We start from the raw sequence: 14812 nt of genomic DNA on the forward strand, positions 1-14812 counted from the left end.
GTAGTTAACCACAGATGCGATCAACGGATTTCTCTAAAGAGTATCTTATGGCAGTATAGGCTTGGCAATTAGCCACTTACTCATTTTTAACTGGTAACGTTGAGCTTGCTATCAAATCCTTTAGGGTATCAGTTACTTTATTAAAATGGTCATAACAACACCTAAAAATCAAAGCTGTGATATGAATTAGAGAATATATGAAAGTACCTAGCACTGTACTGGCCATAGAGTAGGCGCTGTAGAGTTGGTAGCTATTATTAATATTAGGATATATAACAAAATCCATCACAATCTAAACATAAAACTCCAGATGATTTAAAATTTCCTCTATTTGGTTTTGGAGTGTATTTTTTGGGCACTAAATGAAATGTCCACAGCTTGGCCTTACAAACAGAATGAGGGCATATCATGAATTTGAGACTCAGGAGGAATTATACCCTCCTTACTGCTCAATCTTGCCTACTACCAAGGCTGCTGCCTGACTCACATACTATCTAGAAAACTGTCCTCGGCTTCAAGGGCACTTTCTGGTAACCAAATCTGGGCATGGGAAGGTAACCTCAAATCACACCTCCTTTCTTCTTAGGACTTCCTGCTGGAGTTCAGGGTAAAAGTAAACCTAAGAAGTGATTAACAAGGAAGGGAAGAAAAATGAACTCTACAGACACTTGGTAGGCACTTCAAATACTCAACAGCAACCAACAACAATATAACTTAATACTAAGAATCTTGTAAGATGCACATTATTATCCCTAATTTAAGGAAGAGGAAACTGAAGTTATAAGGCAAAAATTGGTTCACTTCTTAAGGATGCATAACAGATGTGTTAAGACACCTGGCAAAAATCATATGCTTTATGTATGCTAATTTCCTTCTTGGTCTAGATCAGACTAAACCTAGAGCTGGCAGAGGCATGATGCATACCATGAAATGTAGCACTGGCATCGATGGAGGTGGGGTGGCTGTGATTTTGCCGGTGAGAATCTCTGTGTACTTCTGCATCCCACATGTAAGTCTCTTTCAAGAGACTATATATACACTACTGTTGAGGTAATCTGTTACAAGCACAGAACAATTCTCCCTATTAGGTGGCTATAGGCTGGGGCTGACGACGAAGCAAAAGTCAGGAGTTCCCCAAGGGGAAGCTGTAGAAGGATCATTGATGGTCTTCATAATGCCTGTCTGCTCATTTAATACAGAGCTGCTACACCTGTGAGAAATCACCAACAAAATGTGTGTGGTTCTGTGAGTGCATAAGCAGAAGCCACATAGTGTATCACAAATTCCTTTTATACTCTCCACAAAGATACATGGGACTTGGATTGCATTTTTTTTTGCCCCTAAGGACTTTGAGGACTAACAATTACCTCAGCAGCAGTGCACAGGCCTATTCTGAAAGAGATTTTAAAGGCACAAAATTTAAGTAAGATAAAGGCATAATTTTCAATGGCCTTTTCCATGAGTACAGTTAGAAGCAGTACCATCTCATAAAAATGCAATAAGATTCTCACATAAAATACTTTTAGAATTATCAACCCACCAAAAAGTTACTACTAATTATAAAGCTCTTATCGAAACTTGACAGAGCTTTATAGGAATGAGTGTGTAATGAAGCCCTGCCTTTCTCCTTCAGCCTTTTCCTCATTGATGTTGCACATTCACTTTCCTTGGCACATGTCAATTGACATTATCTTCCCATTTATTCACAAACTAGAAGTGAACCTGCAAAAACTTCGCTAAATTTTTTGAACAAAGGTGGGACTGTAAATGTTCCTAGACAGAAATATGGAGCAAAACAGAGTGACAATATCCCAAAGGGTCAGAACCCACAGTCTGTGTACTAGGTAAGAATTTATAGGGTAAAGTGATTATAGAATAAACACTTTTAGTGGTAAGATAGTCATAAATGGCTATGGCATCTGATGTGTGCATAAGAAAATAATTCCCAAATACTTCTATTATTATTTTGCCAAATAGAAAATCTACCTCCTTTCTGTATGATTTCCTGCCGTCTTCTTAAGTAAGAGTGTACGGTACAGTGTCCTTCACTGTAAGGACGGCAGGGCCACTGCACTGATGGACAGGTGTGTTCTCAGGAACAGCAGAGGGCAGTAACATCTTATTCTGCCTAGAGTCTATCACAGCATAAGATTGTTCTTGTTACCTGATGGTGTTAGCTGCCATAGGGCCCTGACTTGTGGCAACCACATGTACAACAGAATGAAACTCTGCCTGGTCCTGTGCCATCCCCATGATCAGCTGCAGACTGAACCACTGTGATTCACAAGCTGATTTTCATTTTTATTTTTTTCCATACAAAAATGTATACATACATTGTTATGTGACTCTAATTACTCTCCTCATACTGTGACAGCACACTCCTCCTTTCCACCCTGATACAACCAGCTCCTAACCCTCTCTGCCTTCCCATCTCACTTCTGGACAGAAGCTGGCCGTTTAGTCTCTTGTATCTACTTGAGCTAAGAGGACAGGCTGATTTTCAGAAGTAGATTACCAGGCCTTTCGTGCTAGCCCATCTTAGTCTGGAAGCTCGCTGAAATCTATTCAGCATCACAGGAACACACAATCTAGCAGTGATAGACAAGTGTGATAGGCAATGCAAAAATGGAGCTTTGCAGTCTGGCTGGGCTAGAAAGTGAGTGGTAAGGTGAATACTGTGTTTTCACTGTACATTTGACAGATCCTATAAAGAAAATCTCGTCTGCCAGTTTGTTGTACTGTGGTGGTTTGTGTGTTGCTGTGATGCTGGAAGCTATGCCACCAGTACTGAAGTTGTCAAGGATTTCATTTTACTTGGATCCACAATCAATGCCCATGGAAGTAGCAGTCAAGAAATCAAATGACGTACTGCATTGGGCAAATCTGTTGCAAAAAATCTCTTATAAAGTGTTAAAAAAAACCAAAGATGTCACTTTGAGGACGAAGGTGTGCCTGACCCCAAACCATGGTATTTTCAATCACCTCACATGCATGTGAAAGCTGGACAATAAGTAAAGAAGACTGAAGAAGAACTGATGCATTTGAATTATGGTGTTGGCAGAGAATACTGAATATACCATGGACTGTCAAAAGAATGAACAAATCTGTCTTGGAAGAAGTACAGCTAGTATGCTCCTTAGAAGGGAGGATGGAGAGATTTCATCTTACGCACTTTGGACGTTATCAGGAGGAACCAGTCCCTGGAGAAGGACATCATGCTTGGTAAAGCAGAGGGTCAACGAAAGAGAGGAAGACTCTCAATGAGATGGATTGACACAGTGGCTGCAACAATGGGCTCAAACACAGCAACAATTGTGAGGATGGCACAAGACTAGGCAGTGTTTCGTTCTGTTGTGCATAGGGTTGCTATGAGTCGGAATTGACTCAACAGCACCAAATAACAACATAAGAAAATGGATTTGCCCAAGGTCACACAAGTTGGGTAGAAGAAAAGGGAACAGAAATGAAGTCTTCCATTATTCTTCAATGTTTCTGTAAGATACAAACATCAAGGTATTTTACAAAACAAAACCATAATTATCTAGAGAAAGATATAATGAGGATTTTTAGGACTTCAGATTCAGTATATTTTATGACTGTTTTTAACAACAGACTCAATCCACTATGAGTGTGGGATGGTGGTGGTGGTGGTGATAGGGAATACTGTTGTTAAATGACATTTCTCTCTCTCTTTCCTTCCAGTTCTGGCAACAATATTTACTTTACCTTTCATAATAACTCTTATGATTCTGTCCTAAAGAAACAAGTGATATTTTGCCACGCAATTTCATGAGATGTTTAAGAATGTGTTGATATCCTTCCTTATCTGGAAAAAATATCCCTGAAAATACTAGATTAAGCAATGCCATTCATTTTCCACAAAGCTTTTAAAGGAAACCCAGCATGGGACAGGATATGAAGAATAAACTCACAGGGCTCACCAACCAGCAGGTCAGACTCAAATCCAAATAAATGGACACAAATCATCTGAGAGATGAGTTGAACAAAGAAAAGGTCAAGATGTCAGTATGTTAGACATGCTTGTGCCCTAGGCCCAAGGCTCCAATTAGGAAGCTCAGAGGGAAACCAGATTTCAGGAGAGAAAGCTGGCTGACAGGACTGATCCCATAACACATAAGGTCTTCAAAGAATAATGCAGACTGCAGAGATTTCTATCCAGTCCTGCTCCCTCTATACAGTCCTACTCTCTCATTGTACAGTTTCGGGATGGTGCCAGCAAGTCCCGTTATGATTCTATACTGTTCTGAATGAACAAATCAATCTTAGAAGAAATACAACCAGAATGATCCTTAGAAGTAAGAATGACGAGACTTTGACTCACTTATTTTGGAGGTGTCATCAGGAAAGACCAATCGCTAGAAAAGGACATCATGATTGGTTGTTAGGTACCCTCGAGTTGTTGTTAGGTGCCATCGAGTCAATTTTTACTCATAGCAACATTATGTGGCAGAGAAGAACTGCCCCAGAGTGTTTTCTTGGCTGTAGTCTTTACGGGAGCAGATTGTCAGGTCTTTCTCCCACAGAGCTGCTGGGTGGGTTAGAACTGCCAACCTTTTGGTTAGCAGCTGAGTGCTTAACTGTTTATAAGACAGATTCCCCAGGCTGTGGAAAATTCCACTACCTCAAGCAGCTTTGCCTCAGAATCCTGCTTTCTTTGCTTAGCTTGCCCAGCAGCTTTTGCATTAGAATCCTGTTTCCTTTACTTGGCTTCCTTCCCCACAGCTTTGTATTAGGATCCTGCTTTCTTCACTTGGAAGTTATATGTAAACCCCATTGCATCTGCCTAGTATGACTAAGAATGTTGCTGATATAACTTGTAAGAACTCCCTACTTGCAAACCCCTTAAAGGTAATTTTTCTCCTTGCCCTCGGGAAGTAGTCTTGGCGGCAGCAGCTTTGACTGACTCCTTTCCTTGTGCAATGAAATAAAGGTGCCTTTCTTGCTCTTCCACCTTGGTCTCTTGTTTACTGGACAATCTGAGTCATGCCGAGCAGAACCTGGGGTTTCCACCCGGTAACATTTCTGGCCAACCAGCCAGGAGTTATCCGCTCGGCTCCTGAGGTGAATCGGACAACTGACTGGCCCCGATGTCTGGTGCCACTAGGAAATTTCTCCTGGAGACCTTGGAGCAGCTCTGGAAGCTGATCCACCTCAGACCAATGGTGGCTCCTTAGTGGGAGGCACGAAATGCGCCTGGATTATTTGGTAATTCCTAGGTAAGGCCACAGAAGAGTCACAAGAAGTAGAAGGAAGTGACTGTTGAGGGAGTAAAAGGCTCTAGGTATCTGTTAGGTTGGTGCACCAGATTAGGTTGTGTGAGTATGTTAAGTGTGTGTATCTGAAGAATGGGGAATGTTCAAGGGATCCTGGAATGCAGCCTGCTAGGATGCATCCTTAAAAACTGGGAACAGAGACTCAGACAGACATGGCTCTGGCAGCATGCTTTGTCAGTTTCCTACTTCGCCTCTTTAAATATGTGCTGAATAAAACCCTTCTTTTTGCTTTACTAAACTTTGTGGTGTTTTTATCCTAGAAAAGTTAATGGTGTAGTTGCTGCAGGGATTCTAAAACCACGAATTCAGTCGACCTCGAGAAGACCTGGACTGCGGAGCAGAAGCCGGCCAAGAGAGGTCCTATCTTCTGGACTCACAAGTTCGCACTCCCTTTGACATCGATGGAGTGAGTGCTCTCAGAAGACAAGCCTTTGCTTATTCTTTTTGTTCTCTTTCTCATTTTTCTTAAGTTTTGTTTGGCATATTTGTTTTGAAAACCAGTTGTTTGATTAAGGGGAACCTTTCTTAGATTTTTGCTTGATCGTTTGGATAAGAGTGACATTTACTAACTCTTCTAGTGAACTGCAGTTTAGTGTCCGGATCAATCCAGGCACTTGAAACATTAAAGAGGTAATTCTATTTCCAAAGAGCTCTGGGTCACTATAAGCTGCAAAATTCAGGCACGAGTTGACCAGTGAAAGCCATTAGGGTGGCCGCTGGTGCTCATCACGAGCGTTAGACTCCTGTGACAGGATAAGGTGTTTGTGAGACAGGTTAGAGCACCAGACTGCCTGCCACCTGCAAGCAAACTCGAGCAACAGAGGTACACACTGGTCCAAGTGAAACACTGTCCAAACCCCATGGTGTTTCTCATTAGAGTTCTTTTTGTGACTCAGAGAAAACCTTGGAATAGTGCTCTGTTTTGCCAAATTTGCAGGGAGAGGTGATAGCACCTGACTTGTTTTATGAAATTTGCAGGGAGAAGTGGTAGCTCCAGACCTCTTATGATATAGTTTCTCAATAAAGAATCATAATGTTAAAATTAAAATCATCAGTAAAGCTACTTTAAAATACTTTCCAATTGAAGGAACTAGTATTTTTAAGCTCTAAAATAAGAGACTAGGTCTCTAGCCAGCAGAATGAATTAAGTTCAAAAGAAAGAAAACCAAAAACTTGAACCTTAGAGCTTAACATTTTTGGTAAATGAGCCTGGATTCCCCCTCCCCACCCCTAGCTACTAAGACACTGGTTTAGGGTTCATATTTAAAAACACTATAAACTGAATATATTAGAAGCAATTTGGAATTTCAGTGGCCACTTTGGGAAAATGAGCTTCCATTTGTGTTGTCCTGTCTTTTCCTTTTTGGGAAACTTTTGCTTGATGATCATGTTTTGTCAAAAGGTCTAATATTCCTCCATCTGAGGCTCTGGCAAGTTAGTAAGTTTTATCTAGAACCTGTTTTTTTCTGTGAATTGAGTGAAGAGAGTGAGGTTGGGGCAGGATCAGGCCTCCCCAGGCCCCAGTCTTGCTCGCCAAAAATTGATGGATTCATATACAAAATTGCTAAAGAGCTTTGGTATTTACTAGGTAGACAGCCCTTCAAAATGCCTAGGTCAGCTTAAACATGTGTAAATGAATTGGGATGACCCAATCTTGTCTTCCATGAGTCAAGAGAGTAAGGGCGGGGCAGGATCAGGCCTCCCCAGCTCCCAGTCTCTGAAGTCATATAGCTCCAGGGAAGCTTTTGAAGGACCCCTTCCAACTAAGTGGAGACTTTTTAAGACAAAAGAAAATAAGAAAAAAATTGCTGCTTTACTATAGTTACCAAAAATTAGGTAGATCTCAATCATAAAAGAACAGTAAACAAGTTTTCTCTATTACAGGGGAACTCTAAAAAGCAAAAAGAAAGATATCACAATGAGACACACCTGAAACAGCCTGGAAAAATGTTTCCAACCCTAGCCAAAGCCTTAAGGTTATATCCATATCAAGAAATTGGTCAGCTGAACAGAGACTTTGCAATTTCCAAAGCAAGTTAATAAAATCCTTAAGGGCTAAATTTAGATTGGGAAAATACAGGAAATAGTAAAAGATGAATAAAAACTTGGAATGTTTAAACAAACTTAAATTCAACAGTTAGGTTTTACAGTATACAAGCTTAAAATAATTTTCAAGACCTTTTAGGTAACTTACAGATGTTAAATTAACTAAACAGATATTCCTTGTAATTTAAGTTTATATACTTTTGCTTTTTATGACAGAAAGGATATATATATATATATACACACATATATATATATTTGAGCCTGCCAATAATTGTGTTCATTTTTGCCATTTTAAAGGGATGTACTATAAGAGATATGGAACAAAGACAACATTTAACAGGTTTATTAAAAATAAATTTATTTGATACAGTCAAAAGTTTTATCTGTCTGACTAAAGTTTAATGGTTTAATTTATGAGGTTTTTTAGGAGCTTTAATGTTAAATAATATATAAAACAAAGAACTGGGTTTCTTGCTGTTAAAATAACAAAATTTTCTTTGATTTCTGAGTTGAAAAGTTAATTTATTCTTTGTGTAATCTGCCTCGAAGACAAAGGTTCTGCCTCTCATTAGAATAAAATTCCTGAGTCAAAAACCAAGTTGCAAGGCTTAAGAAAAAAAATAGCTAAGGTTTTTACCTTTAAGCTCTTCGGTTAAATAACTTAAGTAAACTCCTGACAACTTTGAAAACTTCATGAAAAAGCACAAAAAAAAAAAAAAAAAGAATTTTATAAAGGAAGAGTGCTAAAAAGATTTATTTAATACATTATAAATTACATGGAATGTGTTGTCAAAGTCAAGAGAAGTACCTGATTCTCCTTGGGTTAAAATTTATATGTTAGTATTTCCTCTTATGCTTTTGCCTAATATTAGACAACAAATGCATAGTATTATGTCATAATTTTATTATTAATTACTAACTTGGTCACAACTTTATTTTTTTGAATCTAGCATCAGCCAATGGTTTGACTGGGGAATTCACATCGTTTACCTATGAAGTCTTCTTTTTATTACTATGCAGGTATTTAGAGACTGGATAATCCTGGCTATATGGTATTATGTTTCAAAATTATTATATAATATATCTGAAGCTCTTTGAAAATAAGGTTAATCATCATATTTAGAAATATTTTTGTCTAAAGTTTTTTTTTAAACTGACTTTATTTGGCTTTGAATTTTTGTAATTAAGAGTATTATGTTTATAAATTAATCATGGCCATATTAAGATTTGTCATCTGCAGATAAGTTACTTTGCTGATTTGCTGAAAATGTTTAACCAAAATATCTCAACAAAAAGATGGACTATATTGGACTTATGAAAAGGACTGTGACTAGACTGAATCAAGATTTCCAGAACTCATACATAGAAGCTGATGGGTTCACAGAATGTGGCTGATCGAGAATCACATGCAACAGAAATTAACTACATAAGACTGAGTAAAGTAATACTATGGGTTTTATGTGGGAATGTTGCTGATGCTTTAATGTCCTACTTTCTGGATATAAGAAACCATTTTCCTTTCTCCTAAATTATCTAACTAATGGGTTTAGATATTGTAACTCTTGAATTAGAAGTTCTTATTGGTAAACTTAGCAAAGTTGTAAATATCATAACCAGAGAAGTGTATGAAATTTGTTAGAGCTATGATTTTACAAAATAGAATAACATTAGATTTCCTGTTAGTTCTCTCAAAGAACAGTTTTGTGCCACTTCTGCTTCTGAGAAAGTGACCCATGACTGTTAATAGGTAAACTAAGGAAGGGCGGCTTGCCCTTGGGAAGAACACTTAGTATGTTTTAAACAGATTAACTGAAGACTCCAACAGGAGAGATCCATCCTGTATTACCTTGCTAATCAGGTATTCTCTAATGGAAAATTGGTTGTCACATGTAAATTTTTCTATACCTTCTGTCTCCTCTAGACAAACTTTGTGTGCTTCTTATGGACATATGTTTTTGTGTGGTAGATCCAACTATACTAGTTTAGATGGCCCCTTTCCACCTGACAGTGAGTTTACACAGGCAATCTCGTTTAAATTCCTGGCGAATGCAATGGCAATGCACTTTGAGAATTTTAAGATTACCTTTAGAAATTCATAGTAATGATGCTAGTAAATATAAATAGGTAATGTTAAATTGTTACATGTTATAAAACAAGAGTAAAAAAAGAAACCCATTTGTCCAATACTCAGGGTGGGGTTGCTAGCTTTAATTCCTATTATGGTATAGTTGAATTGCAGAAATCTTTAAGAAATTTATCAATCATTATAGGACAAACAGCAGACAAAGTTGCTAATGGGATGGAAGCACAACAGTGATCTCTGATCTCATTAGCCAAGATGACATGAGATAACAAATAGCCTTATATTTTTTAATTAGCCCACGAAAGTGTAATCTGTACTGTAGTAAATACCTCTTATTGTATTCAGATAAATAACACAGGAAAAGTAAAACAGGATGTATGTAGAATCAGACAACAGAGTAAATACATGAGCTAAGTCACTACTGCAAGAGACAGTAATTTTCTTAGTCTGCATCCTGATAGTATGAGGTATAATAAAACTTATCTTCTATTGTCTTGCACACTTAAGAAAGCCTCAGGCTAAAATGTTGATGTATGCTGAGTCTGCTCACTTTAGCAATGCGATTGATGGGAACGTTGCTCTTACTTAAGATCCCGGAGAAGAACCAGATGGTATCCAGTTGAAACCTAGCACCATGAGTTTAAAGCGCCTGCCATGGTTACCATCCAGGGACTGGACTAAGTCCAGGTATTAATCATCAATGTGTTATCTCCAATCTCCAATCAAAAGAAAAGAATGATTTAGGAGATAATACTGGAGCCATAATTCCCTGTCCTTGAGCACAAAGAATGTGACCGATCTGAAGTTGGACTCACAGAGACTCATAAAGACACATCAACTGGGCCCTGAGGTATAAAGACAATAGCTAGAACAATCTTGGAAAACATCTTTCAGAAAAACATTCACATAAACAGGGCATAAATGCCACTCTTATCCTTTTCTTTTAGCATTTAGTGAATAGTCAGTTGTAAACCATACTGCATAGGCAAGAAATACCCATAAATCACTGCACCTCTTCATCCAACTTACTGGCTAAAAGAAGGAGTGGGGAAATTCCTAGGTCCAATATTTGTCCGCTCCCCAAGAACATGTCAAACAATTCCTAGCCAGGCTATAGTTCAAAATGGACACTGGTCCTGAATGACCAATGTCCAAAAAGAAAAGGAGGGAATAAGCAAGGGAATAATAATAAGGAGGGAATAATCAAGCAGCTTTTGATTTAGAATACTGTTTCCTTTGCTTGGCTTCCTCCGCTACAGCTTTGCATTAGAATCCTGCTTTCTTTGCTTGGAAGTTATATATAAACCCCACTGTGCTTGTGTAGTATGATTAAGAATGTTATTGAGGTAACTTGTATGAACTCCCTACTTGTAAACCCCTTAAAAGTAACTTTTCCCCTTGCTCTCGGGGAGCACCCTTGGTGGCAGCAGCTCCAACTGACTCCTTTCCTTGTGCAATGAAATAAAAGTGCCTTTCCTGCTCTTCCACCTTGGTCTCTCATTTACTGGCCAATTTGAGTCACGCCGAGCAGAACCTGGGGTTTCCACCCGGTAACATTTGTGCCACCAGGGCTCCTTTTTGTAATGTAGAGGGCCAACAAAAATGAAGGAAACCCTCAATGAGATGGCTTAACACGATAACTACAACAATGGACTCAAACACACCAACTACCATGAAGATGGCACAGAACTGGGCAATACTTCATTCTATTATACATAAGGGGGCCATGAGTCAGAGCCAACTCAATAGCAATTAACAACAACATACTGGCCTGACCACCTCCATATACTAAGTCACTGTAAGAATAAATTTCATAGTATTTTCTAATGAACTTTGGAAATGCTTAGTCCTGATAGACAAACAAAAGGAAGACAGGAATAGGAAAAATATACATCCAATATCTAGCTTTATCAAATCTTAACCATATTTGCTTTGTGCATTTCTTCTCTCTCTCTCACTCCTTCTCTCTTTTTAAAAATAGCATATACAGACTTCCAGCCAACATGGCACTATAGACAGAGGCACGACGCAGTCCCTCCACAGCAAAGACCCGAAAAACTAAGTCAAACAGAGACAAACATCAATCCTGAAACCCCATCAAATGAAGAGATAAAGAACTCAGTCAAGTACCAAATGGAATAAGAGCAAGGAGAGATAGGTGCAGATCACCAAGGCATATCATAATCACACTTGCTAAAATCAAAGACAAAGAATCCTGGGAGCAGCTTGAGAAAAACAAAAAGTCACATACAGAAGAGAAACAGTAAGACTAAGCTCAGATTATTCAGCAGAAACCATGCAGGCAAGAAGGCAGTGGGATGACATATATAAAACCTTGAAAGAAAAAAATTGCCAGCCAAGAATAATATACCCTGCAAAACTCTCATTCAAATATCAGGGTGAAATTAGGACATTTCCAGATAAACAGAAATTAAGGGAATATGTAAAAACCAAACCAAATTTAGAAGAATTATTAAAGGGAGTCCTTCGGTCTGAGAACAAACAACATCAGACCACAGGCTGAACCTAGGACGCAAGATAGTACCAGCCATATACCAACCCAGGAAATGAACTCTAAAGGACTAGCAAAAACCAAAAGAATTACAACTAGGAACCAGACAGGTTAATCTGTAAAGGACAACAACATCAGAACAATAAAAGAAGGAATAAATGGTGTAGGCATAGAACCTTCTAATGGAGGGGAAGGCAAGGTGATACCAAGTAATAAAAGACTGCTTCAAACCTAGAAGATAAGGGTAAACTTCAAGGTAACCACAAAGAAAGTTAACAAACCTACTCATCAAAATAAAGAAGAAAAACAAAGTTTCAGTAAAAACAAAATCTACAAAAACAAAAGAAATGAAAAAAATCCACAAATAAAAGGAATTCAGCACAGGAGAGTAACAGGAACAAAGAAAACATCAGCACCACAAAAAAAAGCACTACAAAATGACAGCAATAAACTCACACCTATCAATAATTACACTGAATGTAAATGGCCTAAATGTACCCATAAAAAGATGGAGAGGGACAGAATGGATAAAACAAACAGACAAACAAACAGGATCCATCAATATGCTATCTACAAGAGACATACCTTAGAAACAAAGATGTAAATTTATTAAAAATCAAAGGATGGAAAAAAATATATCAAGGAAACAGCTACCAAAAAAGAGCAGGAGTGACAATACTAATTTCCGACAAAATAGACTTTAAAACAAAATCCACTATAAAAGAAAAAGAAGCATACTACATAGTGATTAAACAGACGATCCATCATGAAGACATAACCATAATAAACATCTATGCACCCAATGAAAGGGCTCCAAAATACATAAAACAAACTTTAACAGCACTGAAGAGAGAAACAGAAAGTTCCACAGTAAAAGTAGAAGACTTCAACACACCACTCTTGGTAAAGGACAGAACATCTAGAAAGAAACTCAACAAAGATACAGAAGACCTAAAGGGCACAATCAGCTAGCTTGACCTCATAGACATATATAGAACACTCCACCCAACAGCTGTAAATTACACATTCTTTTCTAATGCACATGGAAGTTCTCCAGAATAGACCACATCTGAGGCCACAGAGCAACCCTCAACAAAATTCAAAACACCGAGATAATACTAAGTATCTTCTCTGACCACAACACCATCAAGGTAGAAATTAACAATAGGAAGAGCAAGGAAAAAAAATCAATTACATAGAAAGAATAACACCCTGCTTGTAAACCACTGCATAACAGAAGAAATCAGACATGGTATCAAAAAATTCCTAGAATTAAACAAGAATGAAAACACATCACACCAAAAACTTTGGGACACAGTATAGACAGTCCTCAGAGGACAATTTATAGCAATAGATGTCACATCAAAAAAGAAAGGGACAAAATCAGAACATTAACTACACAACTCAAACACATAGAAACAGAACAGCAGAAAAGCCCACAGCCACCAGAAGAAAAGAAATAATAAAGCTCAGAGCAGAAATAAATGAAACAGAACAGAAAAACAACAGAAAGAATCAACAAAATCAAAAGTTGGTTCTTTGAAAGGATCAACAAAATCAACAAACCACAGGCCAGACTGACAAAAGAAAAAGAGGAGAGGATGCACATAACCCAAATAGGAAATGAAATGGGGGACATTACCACAGATCAAAATGAAATAAAAAGGATCATAACAAGAGTATTATGAAAAACTCTACTCCAACAAATTTGAAAACCTAAAGGAAATGGATAAATTTCTAGAAACACATTACCTACCCAAACTAACACAAAGTGATGTTGAAAATCTGAACAGACCCATAAGAGAAGAGACTGAAAAGGTAATAAAAAAACTTGCAACAACAACAAAAAAAAAACCCTGGCCCAGATGGCTTCACTGGAGAATTCTACCAAACATTCAGAGAAGAGTTATACCAGTACTACACAAACTATTTCAGAACATAGAAAAGGAAGTGAGATTTCCAAATTCATTCTATGAAGCCAGCATAACCCTGATACCAAAACCAGGCAGAGATGCCACAAGAAAAGAAAATTACAGACCAATCTCTCTCATGAACATAGATGCAAAATTCTCAACAAAACTGTAGCCAAGAGAATTCAGCATCATATCAAAAAAATAACACACCACGACCAAGTAGGATTCATACCAGGTATGCAAGGATGGTTCAACATTAGAAAATCAATCAATGTAATCTACCACATAAATAAAAGGAATGAAAAGAATCACATAATCATTTCAAGTGACACAGAAAAGGCATTCAACAAAGTCCAACACCCATTCCTGATAAAAACTCTCAATAAAATAAGTATAGAAGGGAAATTTCTCAACACAATAAAGGGCATCTATGCAAAACCAACGGCCAACATCATTCTTAATGGAGACAGGCTGAAAACATTACCCTTGAGAAGAGGAACAAGACAAGGATGCCCTTTATCACCACTCCTCTTTAACACTGTGCTGGAAGTCCTAGCTAGATCAATAAAGCAAGAAAAAGAAACAAAGGGCATCCAAATTGGTAATGAAGAAGTTAAACTGTCCCTATTTGTGGATGATATGATACTATACATAGAAAACCCTAAAGACTCCGTGAGAAAACTACTGGAGCTAATAGAAAGATTCAGCAGAGTAGCAGGCTAAAAGACAAACATACAAGATACACACCAATAAAGAAAACGATGAAGAGGAAATCACGAAAACAATAGTACTTGTAATAGCCCCCCCAAAAATAAAATACTTAGGAATAAATCTAAGCAGGGATGTAAAAGGCCTACACAAAGAAAACTACAAAACACTACTGCAAGAAACCAAAAGAGATCTACATAAATGGAAAAACATACCATGCTCATGGATAGGTAGACTCAACATTGTGAAAATGACA

At 37.8% G+C, this 14812-nt stretch overlaps 1 protein-coding gene across 1 annotated transcript in view; it reads right to left on the reverse strand.

Moving 5' to 3' along the window:
• SBF2 (SET binding factor 2) overlaps window positions 1-14812 on the reverse strand; it is a gene marked incomplete at its 5' end in the record, with an annotated part of 451091 nt that overhangs the window by 88470 nt on the left and 347809 nt on the right. The window lies entirely within an intron of this gene.

This window comes from Trichechus manatus, unplaced genomic scaffold (genome assembly GCF_000243295.1).
Source record: "Trichechus manatus latirostris isolate Lorelei unplaced genomic scaffold, TriManLat1.0 scaffold00006, whole genome shotgun sequence".
In the NCBI taxonomy this organism is placed as follows: domain Eukaryota; kingdom Metazoa; phylum Chordata; class Mammalia; order Sirenia; family Trichechidae; genus Trichechus; species Trichechus manatus.